Here is an 18,955-nt window from a genome sequence, read left to right on the forward strand (position 1 = left end):
GGAAGCTGGCAACTCCAGACAGCTACCGATCGGTGGTGAACCAGTTTGGAGTGGGAAAGTCCACCGTTGGAATGGTGCTGATGCAAGTTTGCACAGCCATTAATCGCACCCTGCTAAGAAGAACTGCGACTCTGGGGAACGTGCAGGACATTGTGGATGGCTTTGCAGAAATGGGTTTCCCTAACTGTGGAGGGGCAATAGATGGGACGCATATTCCTATTCTGTCACCACCCCACCTGGCATCAGAGTACGTTAATCGCAAGGGGTATTTCTCCGTGGTTCTGCAAGCGCTTGTGGATCACCGTGGGCGTTTCACTGACATTTACTCAGGATGGCCTGGAAAGGTGCATGATGCACGCATCTTTAGGAACAGTTCCCTGTTCAGGAGGCTGAGGGCCGGGACTTTTTTCCCAGACCGCAAGATCACAGTAGAGGACGTCGAAATGCCCACTGTGATCCTTGGAGACCCCGCTTACCCCTTAATGCCATGGCTCATGAAGCCGTATACAGGGAAGCTTGACAGGAGCAAGGACCGGTTCAACTACAGGCTGAGCCGGTGCAGAATGACTGTGGAGTGTGCTTTTGGCCGTTTGAAAGCCCGCTGGCGCTGTCTTTATGGGAAGCTAGATTTGGGGGAAAGCAGCATCTCCGCTGTTATATCCGCGTGCTGTACCCTCCATAATATTTGTGAAGGGAAGGGTGAAAGATTCAGTGAGGAATGGACCTCCGAGGTTCGACGCCTAGAGGATGAATTTGCACAGCCAGAGAGCAGGGCTACTAGGGAGGCCCAGGAAAGGGCTTCAAGGATTAGGGATGCTTTAAGGGAGCAATTTGATGCTGAGAGCCAACAGTAATGTTTGGTGCCTTTGCTGTGCTTTGTTCTACCTTGGGGTACAATATTTACCACTTCCTGCAATAATAAAACGTATTGTAAAAGCCATAAAATCCTTTATTCAAAGTACAGTACATAAAAGGCCAGGGGGGTTAGGGTGGTGGACTGTACATTCAGAGGTTTGAATATGTCCTGTTTTGATTACTGTTCAATGTCTGCTGCACTTCAGGATTACTATGCTGCAGGGTAATGGGGGTGGAGTGCACAGGGTAAGAATTGTAGTTATCAGGGCTGGTAGGTGATCGTACAGGTGTTGGGGGCAGCTGGGGGTAATAAGAAACTGGCTGCTGGAGAAAGGTGTTTTGTGCAAATACTGGGGAACAAGAAAGAGAGCTTTGGGAGGGCTGTGGGTTACCACGGTACATATCTGCCTGCATGGCTATGAGAGACTCGAAAGACTCAGTTTGGCGAGCCAGGAGGCTTATCATCTGCTTTGAGGTTTTTTTGATTGCCAATTCCTTTCTCCTGCTTTCTGTTTGCCTCCACTCATACATTTTCTCTCTCCATTCCTGCGTCTTCCTACTTTCTCTGTTGTAGTGATTCATAACTGCTTTGATCAATTCTTCTTTTGATTTTCTGGGATTTCTTCTCAAGTTCTGCAAGCGACGTGAGGCCGGTGATCCGGCTGCATTAGTCAAGGTCACTAGAAAAAACAAAGATAGAACCATGTAATACACAGAGGCTACATTGTTTATTATCACACAGTGAAGGAGTTTTTAGACTTTTTGTAGCATCCTTCCCACATACCTCACATAACACAGAGAGGCCAGGGAAGCTAAGTCATGGCGAGCAATGGGGTGAGTGTTTCTGCCCCGAGTGCACCTGGGATGGGGAATTGACCGATGGGTCACTGGGGTTTATCTGCACTGGGTACAGGAGGTAGCTGGTGTCCTGCACAGGGGACAGTAGTCAACAGGAAGGTGGCGAGCTGCTGGCAGGGGGGGGGCGGTCCGCGTAACTGCCGGCCTGCTGGTGGGGGGGGGGAAACGCACAGCTGTGCTGGCTGCCTGCTGGGAAGGGTGGGGGAACACCGGAGCGCACCGCAGGGCTGGATGCCTACTGGGAGGTGGGTGGGGGAAGACCGGAGCGCACCGCGGGGCTAGCCACGTGCTGGGAAGAGGGGGGGGAAGACCGGAGCGCACCGCGGGGCTGGATGCCTGCTGGGAAGGGTGGGGGAACACCGGAGCGCACCGCGGGGCTGGATGCCTGCTGGGAAGGGTAGGGGAACACTGGAGCGCACCGCGGGGCTGGATGCCTGCTGGGAGGGGGGTGGCGGAAGACCGGAGCGCACCGCGGGGCTAGCTACGTGCTGGGGGGGGGGGGAAGACCGGAGCGCACCGTGGGACTGGATGCCTGCTGGGAAGGGGGAGGGGAGACCGGAGCGCACCGCAGGGCTACCTATGTGCTGGGAAGGGGGAGGGGAGACCGGAGCACACCGCGGGGCTGGCTGCCTGCTGGGAAGGGTGAGGGAACACCGGGGCACACCACGGGGCTGGATGCCTTCTGGGAAGGGTGGGGGAACACCGGAGTGCACCGCGGGGCTGGATGCCTGCTGGGAGGGGGGTGGGGGAAGACCGGAGCGCACCGCGGGGCTAGCTACGTGCTGGGAAGGCGGGGGGGAAACCGGAGCGCACCGTGGGGCTGGATGCCTGCTGGGAGGGCGGGGGGGAAGACCGGAGCGCACCGCGGGGCTGGATGCCTGCTGGGAAGGGGGAGGGGAGACCGGAGCGCACCGCGGGGCTGGCTGCCTGCTGAGAAGGGGGTGGGGAGACCGGAACACACCGCGGAGCTGGGGGGGGGGTACCGCGAACCTGGCACCCTGCACTCAAGTATCCCTAAATTCTCAACAGGGTTTCCTACTGCCAGATATATCACTGCTGCGTGTTACCTGGGAAGAGAGGGAGGGTCTTCTACAGCAATGTGGATTCCGCCCTGGCCCCTATGCAGCTTGCCTGTGTGCAGCCATGGTCCCCTGACCCCTCGCTGCACAGTGGATCGGACGAGTTAGCCTGACCGGGACAAGGACCACAGTAGCTCTCCCGATAAACTTGAGAAAGCACATTGCGCATGCTCTGGCTGCAACTTTTCAAGAGATTACCGAGGCAGTTTACAGAGACGTGATAGAGCAAATCAATGGGCTATTCCACGTTTAGGCATGCGTGCAGGCAGCCATAACCCAAACCCTCCTCTCCCAAAACATAAAAATCTGCTTAGCCCAAGCACGCTCCTCAGTTTCTTCCTCACCAGCAACTTCCAGCTGCTGCGACTGGCTAGCCTCCTCCTGGCTTGAGAAGAGCTCCTGGCTGCATGCCTCCTGGGACTCCGGTGTGTCTCCCTCCACGCCAGTAGCCTCACTGTCGGCTTCCTCTACAACCTCCCCCACTTCTCCCTGCTCTGAACTCTCCATCGTGGTCCTCGGATTGGCAGTGGGGTCACACCCAAGTATGGCATCCAGCTCCTTGTAAAAACAGCAGGTTGTGGGGGCAGCTCCTGAGCGGCGATTTCCCTCACGGGCTTTGCAGTAAGCACTCCTCAGCTCTTTTATTTTGACCCTGCACTGCAACGCGTCCCGTTCATGGCCCCTTCTCAGCAAGGACTGTGATATCTGCCCATAGGTATCATAATTTCTCCTTCTGGAGCACAGCTGTGCTTGCACAGCTTCCTCACCCCAAACACTGATGAGGTCCTGCAGCTCGGAATTGTGCCATGCTGGGGCTCATTTGGGGCGTGGAGGCATGGTCGCTGATTGATTGAATGATTGATTGCACTCCACACCTGGCTGAGCAAACAGGAAGGGGATTTTTAAAATCCCCGGGGCATTTAAAGGAGGGGTCAGCTGAGCCCAGGGCAGTGGAGTGTGCATGATTACCAGAGAAGCTTCTAAGGTATGCTGGGATACCTCCTTATACCACGGAGGTCAATAAAAGCGCTGGTGGGTGTCCACACTTGCTGACCAGCGCTGGATCACCAGCGCTGGAATCCCTACACCCGAGGCTCGACTGGGTGCACAGCCAGCGCTGCAACCAGGGAGTTGCAGCGCTGGCCGTGCTTTGCAAGTGTGGCCACATCCTAAGTTGCAGCGCTGTAACCCCCTCACCAGCGCTGCAACTCTGTAGTGTAGCCAAGCCCTGAGTGGCATGGTTATACTGATCTCATTTCCTGGTGTAGACTGGGGCAAAGATCTCTCTTGGGATGGGGGTGCGGGAAATAAGGAACAGAGAGACTTCTTTATCCTTCACCTTAGGAGGCAAAGGAAATGAGCAATTTGGTCTCTCTGGTGGATCTTGTCTGTAAAATCTGGAAAGAAGACTGTTAAAGATGGTTTCTCTCAACCCACAAAGGGTTTGGCTACACTTGCAGGTGTGCAGTGCTGGGAGTTAAAGCTGTCTTTGTACAGCTGTGTAGGGAAAGCGCTGGATTGTGGCCACACTGACAGTTACCAGCACAGCAGTGTGGCCATATTTGCAGCATTTACAGTGGTGTTGGGAGTGGTGCATTATGGGCAGCTATCCCACAGAGCACTTCGTCCCATTTTGGCGCCGTGGGTTGTGGGAAGGGAGCGGAGGGTTTGGGTCATTCTGCTTCCTGTCCCAACGCCCTGTGATGCGTCGCTTCACATCCCAGAAATCCCTGTTTTTCCATCCACATTTGGCACCATCTTGACTCTCTCAACTGTTTCTGTGCAGCGCGATTTCTGTGGGAATTGGAGCCCGAACTGCTGAGGAGTATGCTAATGAGTCTCGCCAGCACATCACATTTGGCAGTTGAGCTATTCCTTAAGATTCAAAGTGATGAGGAGTCTGATGATGATAGTGAATCGCTTGACACATATGACACGGAAATGCTCAGCACTGTGGAACACCGCTTTTGGGCTTGGGAAACAAGCACTGAGTGGTGGGATCACATCATCATGGAAGTCTGGGATGACAAGCAGTGGCTGCAGAACTTTCGGATGAGAAAAGCCACTTTCATGGGACTGTGTGAGGAGCTTGCCTCCACCCTGCAGCGCAAGTACACGAGATTGAGAGCTGCCCTGCTGGTGGAGAAGCGGGTGGCTATTGCAATCTGGAAGCTGGCAACTCCAGACAGCTACCGATCGGTCGGGAACCAGTTTGGAGTGGGAAAGTCGACTGTTGGAATTGTGTTGATGCAAGTTTGCAGGGCCATTAATCGCATCCTGCTAAGAAGAACCGTGACTCTGGGGAATGTGCAGGACATTGTGGATGGCTTTGCACAAATGGGTTTCCCTAACTGTGGAGGGGCGATAGATGGGATTCATATTCCTATTCTGGCACCACCTCACCTAGCATCCGAGTATGTTAATTGGAAGGGGTATTTTTGTATGGTTGTCCAGGCGCTTGTGGATCACCGTGGGCGTTTCATTGACATTAACACAGGCTGGCCTGGAAAGGTGCATGATGCTCGCATCTTTCGGAACACTGGCCTGTTCAGGAAGCTGCAGGCAGGGACTTTTTTCCCAGACCAGAAGATCACAAACTCCACCAGAGAGGTCCTTTGGGGCCATCTGCCTGTCCCAAGTCAGGATAAAGGAGGAGGGTTGGGCGTGGGGCTAGCAACTCCACCTCGTAAAAAATCAACCTGCTACAGAAACACCAACAATAGAGACAACAGAGACTTTTACCCTGGAAAAAGAACGGTCTTCAACTCGAAGATGCATGACGCTGGGTGGTAAAAGCCATGAGGAAGCCACTAAGCCGATTACCCTTCTTGCAACCAGGAGGATTACCATAGGCACATGGAACGTGAGGACCATGTACGAGTCAGGAAAGACGGTGCAGGTTGCAGCAGAGATGAGGAGCAACAACCTGACCCTATTAGGCATTAGCGAGACAAGATGGACGCAAGCGGGACAGAGACGACTGTTGACAGGAGAGCTGTTGCTGTATTCAGGACATGAAGAGAGCGACGCACCCCCCACACACAGGGAGTAGGCTTCATGTTGTCCAAGCAGGCACAGAGAGCACTGATTGGTTGGGAGGCACATGGTCCCAGGTCATCACAGCATCCTTCAGAACTAAAATGAAGAGGATTAAGATGAATGTTGTTCAGTGCTATGCTCCAACTAATGACAGCGAAGAGGAGGACAAAGATTATTTTTACAACAGACTCCAGAAACTATTAGAGATTCTCCCAGACAAAGACATCATCATCCTTATGGGAGACTTTAATACCAAAATTGGACCTGACAACACAGGATACGAACAAGTCATGGGGACCCACGATCTGGGAGAGATGAGTGAGAATGGAGAGAGATTTGTGGATCTGTGTGCACTTAACAACCTGGTCATAGGAGGTAGCATCTTTCCTCACAAGCGGATCCACAAGGGTAGCTGGGTATCACCAGCAGGCATGACAGAAAATCAGATCGATCATGTCTGCATTAGCAAGAAGTTCAGAAGATCCTTGCAGGACGTTAGAGTTAGAAGAGGAGCAGATGCGGCGTCCGACCATCACTTAGTGGTGGCCAGATTGAAGCTGAAGCTGAAAAAGAACTGGATAGACGCGTCAGACAGAAGAGTGAAGTACAACGTCAGCCTTCTGAAGGACCATAAGACCAAGGAAGATTTTGGACTGAGGCTGAAAAATAAGTTTTCAGTATTACAGGATCGGTCTGAGGAAGAGGAAGACAGTGTACTAAACAGATGGCAGAAAGTGAGAGAGACACTTAGGTCAGTATGCCAGGAAGTTCTTGGAATTAAGAAACACCAGCAGAAAGAGTGGATCACAGCAGAGACCTTGATCAAGATAGAAGACAGAAAGAAGAAGAAGGCAGCAGTCAACAACAGCAGGACTAGAGCAGCAAAGGCCAAAGCTCAAAAAGAGTATGCTGAAGCCCACGGAGCAGTGAAGAGGAATATCAGGAAGGACAAGAGAGAGTATGTGGATGAACTGGCAGCAGAAGCGGAGCAGGCAGCATACAGCGGTAATATGAAACAGCTGTATGATACTACCAGGCGACTGTCTGGAAAGTTCAGCAAGCCAGAACGTCCCGTTAAAGACAAGCAGGGAAAGTCTATAACAGGAATAGAACAACAGATGAACAGATGGGCGGAGCACTTTGAGGAACTCCTGAACAGACCAGCACCACCAAATCCACCAGATATCAACCCAGCCAACGAGGACCTCCCAATTAATTGCGATAAACCAACCAGAGATGAGATCAGAAAAGCCATCACCATGATGAAGAATAGGAGGCGGCTGGACCTAATGACATCCCAGCAGAGGCCCTGAAAGCAGACCTGGATACTTCAGTGGAAATGCTGTACCCCCTCTTTGAGAAGATATGGGAAGAAGAAGTGATTCCGGTAGACTGGAAAGAGGGATATCTCATCAAAATCCCCAAGAGAGGAGATCTTAGCAACTGTGCCAGTTATAGAGGAATCACACTCCTGTTGGTGCCAGGGAAGGTCTTCAACCGAGTCCTCTTAGAGAGAATGAAGGATGCCATCGATCCACACCTACGAGATGAACAGGCAGGTTTCCGGCAGAATAGATCATGCACGGACCAGATAGCAACGCTTCGCATCATAGTCGAGCAGTCTGTGGAGTGGAACTCCTCGTTGTACATCAACTTTGTTGATTATGAGAAAGCGTTCGATAGCGTGGATCGAGAGACCCTCTGGAAGCTCCTTCGGCACTACGGCATCCCAGCAAAGGTGATCAACCTGATCAAGAACTCATATGACGGTATACACTGTAGAGTGATCCATGGAGGGCAGCTTACTAACAGCTTCCAGGTGCAAACTGGAGTCAGGCAAGGATGCTTGTTGTCACCACTTCTCTTTCTCCTCGTCATCGATTGGATTATGAAGACATCCACTTACGAGCGTAGGAACGGAATCCAGTGGACGTTGTGGACCCAGCTTGATGACCTGGACTTTGCTGATGACCTTGCACTCCTTTCGCACAGTAAACAGCAGATGCAAAACAAGACCAATGTAGTGGCAGCCACGTCATCACAGGTTGGCCTCAACATTCACAAGGACAAGACCAAGATCCTTAGGATTAACTCCATCAGCAATGACCCAGTCACACTGAATGGAAGCTCCCTGGAAGAAGTGCAGTCCTTCACCTACCGAGGTAGCATCATCGACCAGCAGGGTGGCACAGACGCAGACATCAAAGTAAGGATTGGTAAGGCAAGAGCAGCCTTCTTACAGCTCAAGAACATCTGGAGCTCCAGAGAGCTGTCTTTGGCAATAAAAATTCGACTGTTCAACTCTAATGTGAAATCAGTCCTTCTGTATAGAGCTGAAACCTGGAGGACAACCAAAACAACCATCAGGAAGACCCAGACCTTCATTAATAGCTGCCTCAGAAGGATTCTCCAGATCCGCTGGCCAGACGCCATAAGTAACATCCACCTCTTGGAGAGGACCTGTCAACTCCCAGCAGAGGAAGAAATCAGAAGGAGAAGGTGGGGTTGGATAGGACATACACTACGTAAGCAGCCAACTAACATCACCAGACAGGCACTGTGGTGGAACCCCCAAGGCAAGCGGAAAAGAGGCCGTCCAAGAAACACCTGGCGACGCGACCTTCAGGCTGATAGCAAAAAAATGGGCTATACCTGGAACCAGCTAGAGTGAATGGCCCAGGATAGAGGACTCTGGAGATCTGTAGTTGGCGGCCCATACCCTGATTGGGGTGACGGGCATGAGTGAGTGAGTGAAAAGATCACAGTAGGGGACGTCAAAATGCCCATTGTGATCCTTGGAGACCCCGCTTATCCGTTAATGCCTTGGCTCATGAAACCGTATACAGGGGCGCTTGACAGGAGCAAGCCCGGTTCAACTACAGGCTGAGCCGGTGCTGAATGACTGTGGAGTGTGCTTTTGGCCGTTTAAAGGGGCGCTGGCGATCTCTGTATGGGAAGCTAGACTTGGGGGAAAGCAGCATCCCCGCGGTTATATCTGCGTGCTGTACCCTCCATAATATTTGTGAAGGGAAGGGTGAAAGATTCAGTCAGGCATGGACCTCTGAGGTTCAACGCCTGGAGGCTGAATTTGCACAGCCGGAGAGCAGGGCTACTAGATAGGCCCAGCACAGGGCTGCAAGGATTAGGGATGCCTTGAGGGAGGAATTTGAGGCTGAAAACCAACAGTAATGTTTGGTGCCTTGCATGGGAGTCAAGTGCAGTGGTTACAATGTTAGTAGGAATCTGTGTTTCCTAAGCTGATTTGCAGTGCCTGTTTCTTTCCTGGGCTAAGGTATCTTTGACTTTCTGCAATAATAAAGACAGTTTTCAAAGCCAAGAATTCATTTATTGAAAAGAAAATAACTTTATTGACAGACACACAACATTTTGGGAACCTAAAAGGGCAAAGGGGTGAAGTGGGGAACTTACAGTCACAGGTTGTCATAACCTTAGTCCCAGATTTGGACCTTAGCGTCCAAAATATGGGGGTTAGCATGAAAACCTCCAAGCTTAGTTACCAGCTTGGACCTGGTACCTGCTGCCACCACCCAAAAAATTAGAGCGTTTTGGGGCACTCTGGTCCCCCTGAAAAACCTTCCCTGGGACCCCAAGACCCAAATCCCTTGAGTCTCACAACAAAGGGAAATAATCCTTTTTCCCTTCCCCCCTCCAGGTGCTCCTGGAGAGATACACAGACACAAGCTCTGTGAAACTACACAGAGTGACTCCCCCTCTCTGTTCCCAATCCTGGAAACAAATAGTACTTTCCTATTCCCCCAGAGGGAATGCAAAATCAGGCTAGCAAATCCAACACACAGATCTCCCCGATTTCTTCCTCCCACCAATTCCCTGGTGAGTACAGACTCAATTTCCCTGAAGTAAAGAAAAACTCCAACAGGTCTTAAAAGAAAGCTTTATATAAAAAGAAAGAAAAATACATACAAATGGTCTCTCTGTATTAAGGTGATAAAATACAGGGTCAATTGCTTAAAAGAATATTGAATAAACAGCCTTATTCAAAAAGAATACAAATCAAAGCACTCCAGCACTTATATTCATGCAAATACCAAAGAAAAGAAACCATATAACTTACTATCTGATCTCTTTGTCCTTATACTTAGAAACAGAAGACTAGAAAGTAGAAACTGCTTCTCCAAAGCTCAGAGAAAGCAGGCAGACGGACAAAAGACTCAGACACAAACTTCCCTCCACCCAGAGTTGAAAAAATCCGGTTTCCTGATTGGTCCTCTGGTCAGGTGCTTCAGGTGGAAGAGACATTAACCCTTAGCTATCTGTTTATGACACAGGTTTGAATATGTCCTGTCTGGAGTGCAGTGCAATGACTGCTGCACTTCAGGATGCCTATACTACATGGTGATGGAGGTTGAGTGCAGAGGGTAAGGGTCGTAGTTCTCAGGGCTGGTTGGTGAACGTACAGGTGTTGGAGGCAGCTGGTGGTGGTAAGAACCTGGATGCTGGGGAAGGGGGTTTTGAACTGACATGGGGGCACAAGGGAAAGAACTTTGGGATGCAGGGGGGCCGGCACGGTAGTGCTCTGCCTGCATGGCTACGAGCGCCTGGATAGAGTCCGCTTGGCGCACCAGAATGCTTATCAGCTGCTTTGTGCTTTTCTTCCTGGCCGCTGTGTTTTTCTGGCGGATCCTGCTTTCCCTTTCCCTCCAGTCCTGCACTTTTTGATTCTCTATGACAGAGTGATCCATAACTGCTTGCAGCATGTCTTTGCTTTTTCGCGGCTTCTTCCAGAGGTTTTGGAGTCTTTGAGCTGTTGATAACATGGGCAGCCGAGATCTCAAGGTTGCTTGTGGAAAGGTAAAAAAGGCACCACTTAACAGAGGCAGCACTGTTTATATCAGATAGTTATTCCCACACAGTGAAGGAGTTTACAGGCTTCACAATAGCATAATTTTCCCATACCAAAGAGAGCGCACATAACTCACAGGAGCCCCGAAATGGTGAGTAAGGGGGACTGATTGCTTCAGAGTTGTACTGTCCTTGGGGTTTCTGTGTGTTGGGGAAAGCAAACAGCTGCAAGGGGCACCTACACTGAACACTCTCCAAACATTTTCCACAGGAGTTGATCCTGGAAGATATCTCGCTGCTGTGGGTCATCTGGGAAGAGCGGGAGGATCTTCTACAGCAATGCGGATTCCACCCTGGCCCCTATGCAGCTTGTGTCTTGCAATGGTCCCCCCACCCCTCGCGGCACAGTGGCACGAATGCGTTAGCCTGACTGGGACAAGAACCACAGTGGCTCTCCCAGTAAACTTGTGCAAGCGCATTGCCCACGCTATTCCACATCTAGGCATGCATGCAGCCCTAACCCTCCCTCCTCTCCTGAAAAATTTCCATCCTGAAAATAAAAGCCGCTTACCAGGAACCTGCTCCTCTGTTTGTCCTCCACCAAGTACTGGCTGCTGCGACTGGCTACCTTCCTCCTGGCTTGAGAAGAGCTCCTGGCTGCGTGTCTCCAGGGACTCCGGGGTGTCTCCCCCCCACCCCAGTACCCTCACTCTTGGTTTCCTCCTCCTCCCCTTCTCCTCCTCCCCCCCCGCTCTGAAGTGTCCATCGTGGTCGGATTGGCGGTGGGGTCACCCCCAAGTATCGCCTCCATCTCTTTGTAAAAACAGCAGGTTGTGGGGTCAGTGCCAGGGTAGCGGTTTCCCTCGCGGGCTTTGCAATAGGCACTCCACAGCTCCTTCACTTTAACCCTGCACTGAAGCACGTCCCGGTCATGGCCCCTTTCCAGCATGGCCCTTCATACCTGCCCAAAGGTATCATAATTCCTACGGCTGGAGCGCAGCTGGGACTGCACAGCTTCCTCCCCCCAAACACTGATGAGGTCCAGCAACTTGCCATTGCTCCATGCTGGGGCTCGTTTGGCGCGTGGAGGCATGGTCACCTGGAAAGATTAACTGATTGCACTCCACACCTGGCTGAGCAAACAGGAAGGGGATTTTTAAAATTCCCGGGGCATTTAAAGGGCGGGTCACCTGAGGCCAGGGCAGTAGAGTTCAAACTGATGAGCAGAGTGGCTGAACAGGCATTCTGGGATACCTCTGAATACCTCTGGAGGCCAATAACAGCGCTTTTGGTGGCCACACTGGCGGAGCAGCGCTGCATCACCAGCGCTGCAATCGTTATTCCCCAGGCCGAGGTGGAGTACAGCTAGCGCTGTAGCCAGGGAGATACAGCGCTGTATGTGCCTTGCAAGTGCTGATGGTGAGTGAGTTGCAGTGCTATAAAGCCACCAGCAGCGCTGCAGCTCTTCAGTGTAGCCAAGGCCAAAGACTGTATCTTGCTAGATTGATTTTGTTGTTGTTGTTGGGTTTTTTTTTTTTTTAGTCTTTTAGAAGACTTTTTTTTAGTCTTCACTTTTATTTTGCTGATAGCCATTTCTCCCTTTATCCCTGCTACTTGGTACAACCTAGCCTATGTTCTTGGCTGTTAAAAAGCTGTAAAGTACTGACTTTTTAAAACAACAGCGAACTTAATATCTTCTGTGAACAAAGAGTGATAGAGGCTGTGCATTACAGAGAAACATCTCTGAGGAGCTCAGAGACTGGAATTCCCTGATTGTTACCTGCTAGGCAAGGCTTGGGCTGGGAGAGGCCATGAGGTGTTTGCTGGTGAGGAAGACAGACTGATGTGGCAGGGAGCTGACACAATCTAATCTCTAGCAAGGATCACTTGTGCTAAGGCAGAGAGGTAACACAGTGGCTCACAGCTCTGTGTGGCCCCAGGCACAAGTTACAATGAGTGCGCTTTTGCTGTAAAATCCTAGTGGAGATAAGGCTCTGTAGTTTTTACCTTGATGTAGCTAAGTAATATATGTTAATCCCAGGTGGAGGTTATAGAGTTGACCTAACCTATATTCCTCCAGGTAAAAACACTAGGATTTTACAGCAAGAAAGCTAACTCATCTTAGTTATCTCACTGTGACTTCTCCTTGGGCTGCCACCTTGACATGGAGGAGAAGCTTCCATATACTTAAGACCATAAGAGCGATGCCGTCCGGAGTCCTGTACTCCTAATAGGGTCACCATGGTAGTAAGGTCGAAGGTGAGGTACCAGACAAAGTGCAGCCCAGCACAACACAACCAGTGTAAGACTTCAACGGCAGAACAGGTGGATGAAGCAGGATCACCTCTCAATGGCTGCAAAGGCGGACCAAGGCTGCAACGGAGGAGAAATCCCTGATCATCTTGGACCTCCTTGCCACTAGACACAGATGCCTCTTCCGCCAGGATTTGTGTGGCTGCTAGTGCGCATCAGCTTCCCCACATTAAACTACTCACGCACAGATTTCTTTCACAGGAAGAACTTTTTTCCCACTCCTACCCATAAAAGTCCTGGGGTGATAGGCGAGTGGCAATGTGGATAGGTGAAGTGATCACCAGGAGTCCCTAGTCCCAGACCCTCACACAGGTAGTGACCGCAAGATGGTCATCATGTGCCCCTGGACTGAGGTGGGGGTAATTTTCTGCAGCAGTGGTCATGACTGAGCAGGCCTTTTTAGGAACCCCTCTGCTCACCCCATATGGGGAAGGGGCTAGAAAAGGTGCCCCAAACATAGGCTATCCCACCATACCTGACTGGATAACCATGTCCAGAGGGATCACTCCCAATGCGGTCGAAAAACAAAAATGTTTCTTGCAACTTGGAATGTCCATACCCTACTAGACGAATCAAAAAATGAAAGACCCAAATGCAGAACAGCAATTGTTGCCTGAGAACTCTCGAGGTACAACATCGATATCACTGCTCTCTGCGAAATAAGACGTGCAGATGAGGGCCACTTGAGGGAAGACGGTGGCGGTTACACTTCCTTGTGGAAGGGAAACCAGCAAGCGACAGGCAAATACACGGTGTTGGCTTTCCAATCAAAAACTTCTAGTCAATTGCCTGACTGAATTCCCCTTCGGCATTGAGTGCCTTATGACCCTCCGCATCCAACTGGTCAGTAAGTCATTTGCCACTATCATCAGTGTTTATGCACCAACTCTTGATACAGAAGAACAGAAAAAAATCCTTCTACACTGACCTTGATCAAATTTTGTCATCCATTCCAAAAACAGATAAGATAATCCTCTTAGGGGACTTTAACACAGGAGTTGGCCAAGATTCTAGCGTATGAAGTAGCATCGTTAGGAAGGAAAGAGTGGGTAAGACCAGTTCCAACAGCAATCTTCTACTCAGCAAATGTGCAGAGCACGACCTTGTGACCACAAACACAATCTTCAGACAAAGCAACAAGTACAAAACAACTTGGCCACACCCTCACTCAAAATAGTGTCATCTCCTAGACTATGTCATTGTAAGAACACCGGATCTACGAGTTGTCCAAATCACCCATGTCATGAGAGAAGCTGATGATTGCTGGACTGATCACTACCTGGTTAGGTCAGTCATGTCCATTAGGATTACACCAAAACATAGAAAACAATCCAAATCACACGGGTGGCAATACAGCATCCAAAGAATTCAATCCTCAGTTCATCAAGAGAACTTCCAAACATTCCTCAGTGAAAAACTGGCCATATGCACTCTTGGAAATGACAACACAAGTGTCAAAGAACGGGAAGCCCTAAAACAGACCATCCACAAAGTTTGCGAGGAATCTAGTGGCCTTGCTACCCACTGCCATCAGGACTGGTTTGACAACAACAACACTGAGATTACAGCCCTTTTAGACCAGAAGAGAAAAGCTTTCTGTGACCGGCAAAACCAACCGCCATCCAGTCAGAAGCAGAGCTCTTTCCATCAGCTCACTGAAGGTCAAAGGAGGATCTGAGAAATCAAAAACACATGGTGGGAGGACAAAGCAAAAGAAATCCCCAAACATTTGCTGATGGACATGACATGCAGAGCTTTTGTTGTGCGACAAAGACTCTGTATGGACCAAGCCCATGTGGCCTTACACCTCTAAAATCCAAAGATGGTAGTACCCTTCTTAAAGATAACAAATCCATCAAAGAGCACTGGAAGGAACACTACCAAAAGCTTCTAATTCGAGAATCAACTGTGATTGATGACACCATCGACTCCATCTCTCAGCACCCAATCTGGGAAACTCTTGCCAACCCACTAACACCTGAGTAGGTCAGCAAATCAATTAAATAAAGCACCAGGTCCTAATGGCATACCAGCTGAAGTACTCAAAGTGGGGAGAGAAACACTGACTAACAAGCTTCACTTGCTGCTACTCAAAATCTGGCACATAGAAGAAATCCCTGCTGACTTATGTAATGCTAACATTGTCACCATTTTCAAACAGGGAGACAGGGCTGACTGTGGAAACTATTGAGGCATTGCTCTCTCCATCACTGGGAAGATTCTTGGTAGAATTTTACTGAATCACTCGCTTCCTCTTGCAGAGGAAATACTTCCAGAGTCCCAATGTGGCTTCAGAACACCACGAGGCACAACCAACATGATTTTTGCAGCCAGGCAGATCCAGTAAAAATGTCAAGATCACCACTAGGAACAGGATATGGCCTTTATCAATCTGACCAAAGCCTTCAGCTCTGTCAACTGTTTGGGTCTGTGGAAAATCATGTGAAAGTTTGGCTGTGCAAGCAAATTTACCACCATTGTAAGACTCCTTCATGACCAGATGACTGCCTCCATCCTGTGCAGTGGCTCTACCTCTGAGCCCTTTGTCATCTGAACTGGCATAAAACAAGGCTGTGTACTGGCACCCATCCTTTTCTCCATTTTCTTAGCAGCTATGAAAACATTAACCCAAGACCGTCTACTCCAGGGCATTGGCATCCGATATTGGATTAACAGCAACGTCTTCAACATTTCTCATGTCCGTGCCAGAACTAAAGTAATATTGACAACAATAACTGAACTCCAGTACACAGATGATTGTGCTGTAATTGCACACTCAAAGGAGGATCTTCAAACAGCCCTTAATTGCTTCTCTGAATCTTACAGAAACCTAGGGCTATCTCTGAACATCAGCAAAACAGAAGTTCTCCACTATCCAGTCCTCGGTCAATCAGACTCAGCAAGGAAGATCTATATCGACAAAGAAGAACTGGAAGATGTAGACTGCTTCGCCTATCTTGGCAGCCATCTCTCACAGAGGGCAGACATAGATGTTGAGATTCAGCACAGAATTCGCTGTGCCAGCCTTGCCTTGGCCTTTGACTCACAACGTGTTCAACAATCACAACTTCAGAACACATACTCGACGTTTAGTTTATAAAGTGGTGGTAATCACAACTCTTCTGTATGGCTGTGAGACTTGGGTGACCTACAGAAAACACTTGAAAACCTGGAACGCCAACACCAGGACTTTCTCCAGAAGATTCTCAACATAGAGTGGGAGGATCATTGCTTTAATGTCAGTGTCCTCACAGAGGCCAACATCTTCAGTGTTGAAGCCCTGATTATCCAGCACCAGTTGAGGTGGAGTGAGCACTGTGTGCACATGCCTGATGTATGCTTATCAAAACAATTGCTATATGCCCAACTCATCAAAGGAGAAAGGAAATGGAGAGGCCAAAAGAAAAGTTTTAGACACCCTCAAGATAAACATCAAGGGATGTGGCATTGACACCACACACTGGGAGACAGCAGCCCAGGATAGGGATAACTGGCAAAGACTTGTCAGAGAGGACACGTCCACTTCTGAGGAAAATCACCTTGCCCTGGTCACAGAAAAATGCCAGAAAAGAAAGGTCAGACAACTGTCACACAGCAATCGCAGCCCAACCCTGTCTTCCAGTACCACCTGCTATGTCTGCCAACAAGCCTCTGGCTCAAGGATCAGACTCCTCAGTCATCAAAGGACCCATGAAAAATTAAACCTGTAGAAGAGATCATTTTCAACCTCGAGGGATCGTGTAGTGGGGTGGTCACCGGCTCTTGCAAGGAAGGGCTTAAAACAGTCCTTGGAGAGGGCTGGGGCAGGGGAAAATCTGGGCTGATTGGGAGGCAGCCTCAGCTGTGGTCATGCCCCAAACAGACCCAGCTGGTCCTATAAAAGCCAGGGAAGCCAGGAGCAGGAGCACTCTCTCTCTAGCCTGTTGAGAGGGAGGGACCTGGCTGCTGAGAGCATACCAAAGTACCTGAGGTGGAGCAGGGCTGAGGGAAGGCTAAGGGAGCTGGGGAGCTCCAGCCTGGAAACCCCCAAGGCTGCGGCCTAGTGGAAGGCCAATTAGGTACTGGGGTTGCAGAGGGAAGTCCAAAGGGGTAGGGAGAGGCAGCCGGTCCAAACCCCGCTTGCCTATGATTAATGGCTTTTACACTGCAGTCTGCCCCAGTGAGGGGTGGGCTAGATGGAGACTGGCAGTAGTCAAGACTGAGGCAAGGTGGGGATAAGGGGGTGGGGGTTCCCCGGGGAGGAGGAGAGACTGTGGGGGTACTGTGAGGGGCAGAACCCCAGTGGAAAGGGGCACTGGGGTCCAGGAGGGACACGGGGGCACAGCAGTAGTGAGACACTGGCCAACAGAGGGTGCTCCGGAGACTAGTGAGCTAATTCCCTGGGAAGCCAGCAGGAGGCGCCGCAGGGGTGAGTCCCGCACCAATACAGATCGCCAACAATCTGGCTGTGAAATCATTCCTTTTTTGGCAGTTCACACACAGCAGGGGCAACAAAATCTCCAAATTCCACACAGTGAGGTCTCTCACTCCAAACAGTTTAAAATCATCTCTCTCTAGGTAAATCTGACATTTGATCAACAAGTACCCTCTCACTGTTGGTAAATCTAAGGTGTTAACCATCCACTTAACATTCATTAGTACCAATGCAAAATCATAACACTTTCTCCAGTCCAGTAGACAGATGTTCAAACCTCACTAAAAGATGACCGTTTTCAAATCCACAACATACTAAAGAGACCTTTTCAAAAGACTTACAAGCTGAGGCCTGGTCTACACAACAAAGTCTGATTAATTTAAATTGCCTGCCATCAAGGTAGTTCTGCATGTGTCTACACTCAAAGTTGTGTCCTGACAATGTAAGTGCCTCATTAGGGGCAATGCAGTAACATCACCTCCCTGATCAGCACTGAGCCCGAGTCACCCTACCATGGTCAATGCAGCGGGAGTGTAGACACTGGATGGCCTATGTCTACCATGGCAGTTCTCCAGCATCTGTCCCACACTGGCTGACACTGACTGCTCTGCTCACAGTTGTGAACTCCATTGCTCACAGAGACCAGAAGCCACCCCCCAACTTTAAAAACCCTGCATCTTTTTAAATGCTTTTTTCTGATTGTACAGCTTAGCAAGTATACCTTCCAACTCTCAGTTATTGTGTGCAACTGCACTGCTAAACATGGCTGCTACACACTCCAGACATGCTCCTGCCTTAAATAGTTAAGAGGTATTAGACCTCTGTGGTGAGAAGGGGCTGTGTGGGCACTGCTACAGAGCAGTTGTAGAAATGTGGACATGGACATCTACAAGTAGATTGCAGGGGGAAAGCAGGTGAAGGGTTACAACAGGGATCAGCAGCAGTACCACATGAAAGCAGAACTGTTGCAGGCATATCAGAAGGCCAGGGAGGCTAACAGTCAATCCACTGCCAAGCTGCAGACCTGCCACATTTAAAACAAGTTGCATGCCATACTTGGGAAATAGCACTGTCACCTTGCAGAGCACCATGTAGACCTCTGAGGAGCCCAAGACAGATTCCTGATGTGACCAGTGAAGAGGAGGAGGATGGGGGTCATGTGACTGCAGGGAGGGTCCAGATATGCTTGAGCCAAATTCTGTTGGAGACTCCACTGCTGTCTAGTCTGGCCCAGCAGCCAAGCACAGGCAAGCCTGATGTTGGGGAAGGATCCTCTGTCAAGTTTGTGAATGCATTCCCCATTACAATGTTTCAATGTACAGATGACACCCAACCCCAGTATAGCAGGTACTGACTTTTCATTAACTTACTCATACTAGAAGAGGTAGCAGTGCAACGGCCAGAGGTAGCGGTAGCTTCTTTTCATTCTCTTGTAGAGTTAACCTGGAACGGGGTGGAGGAGGGAAAGGGGAGCATGCAAAGCAGTTTGATTATGTGCACAGAGATGTCCCTTGAATCCTTCTGAGAAATCTCAATTAACCTTTAATGGGGGTACTCTGCAATCCTCTTCCAAAGG

Source organism: Gopherus flavomarginatus, chromosome 12 (genome assembly GCF_025201925.1).
Source record: "Gopherus flavomarginatus isolate rGopFla2 chromosome 12, rGopFla2.mat.asm, whole genome shotgun sequence".
In the NCBI taxonomy this organism is placed as follows: Eukaryota; Metazoa; Chordata; order Testudines; family Testudinidae; genus Gopherus; species Gopherus flavomarginatus.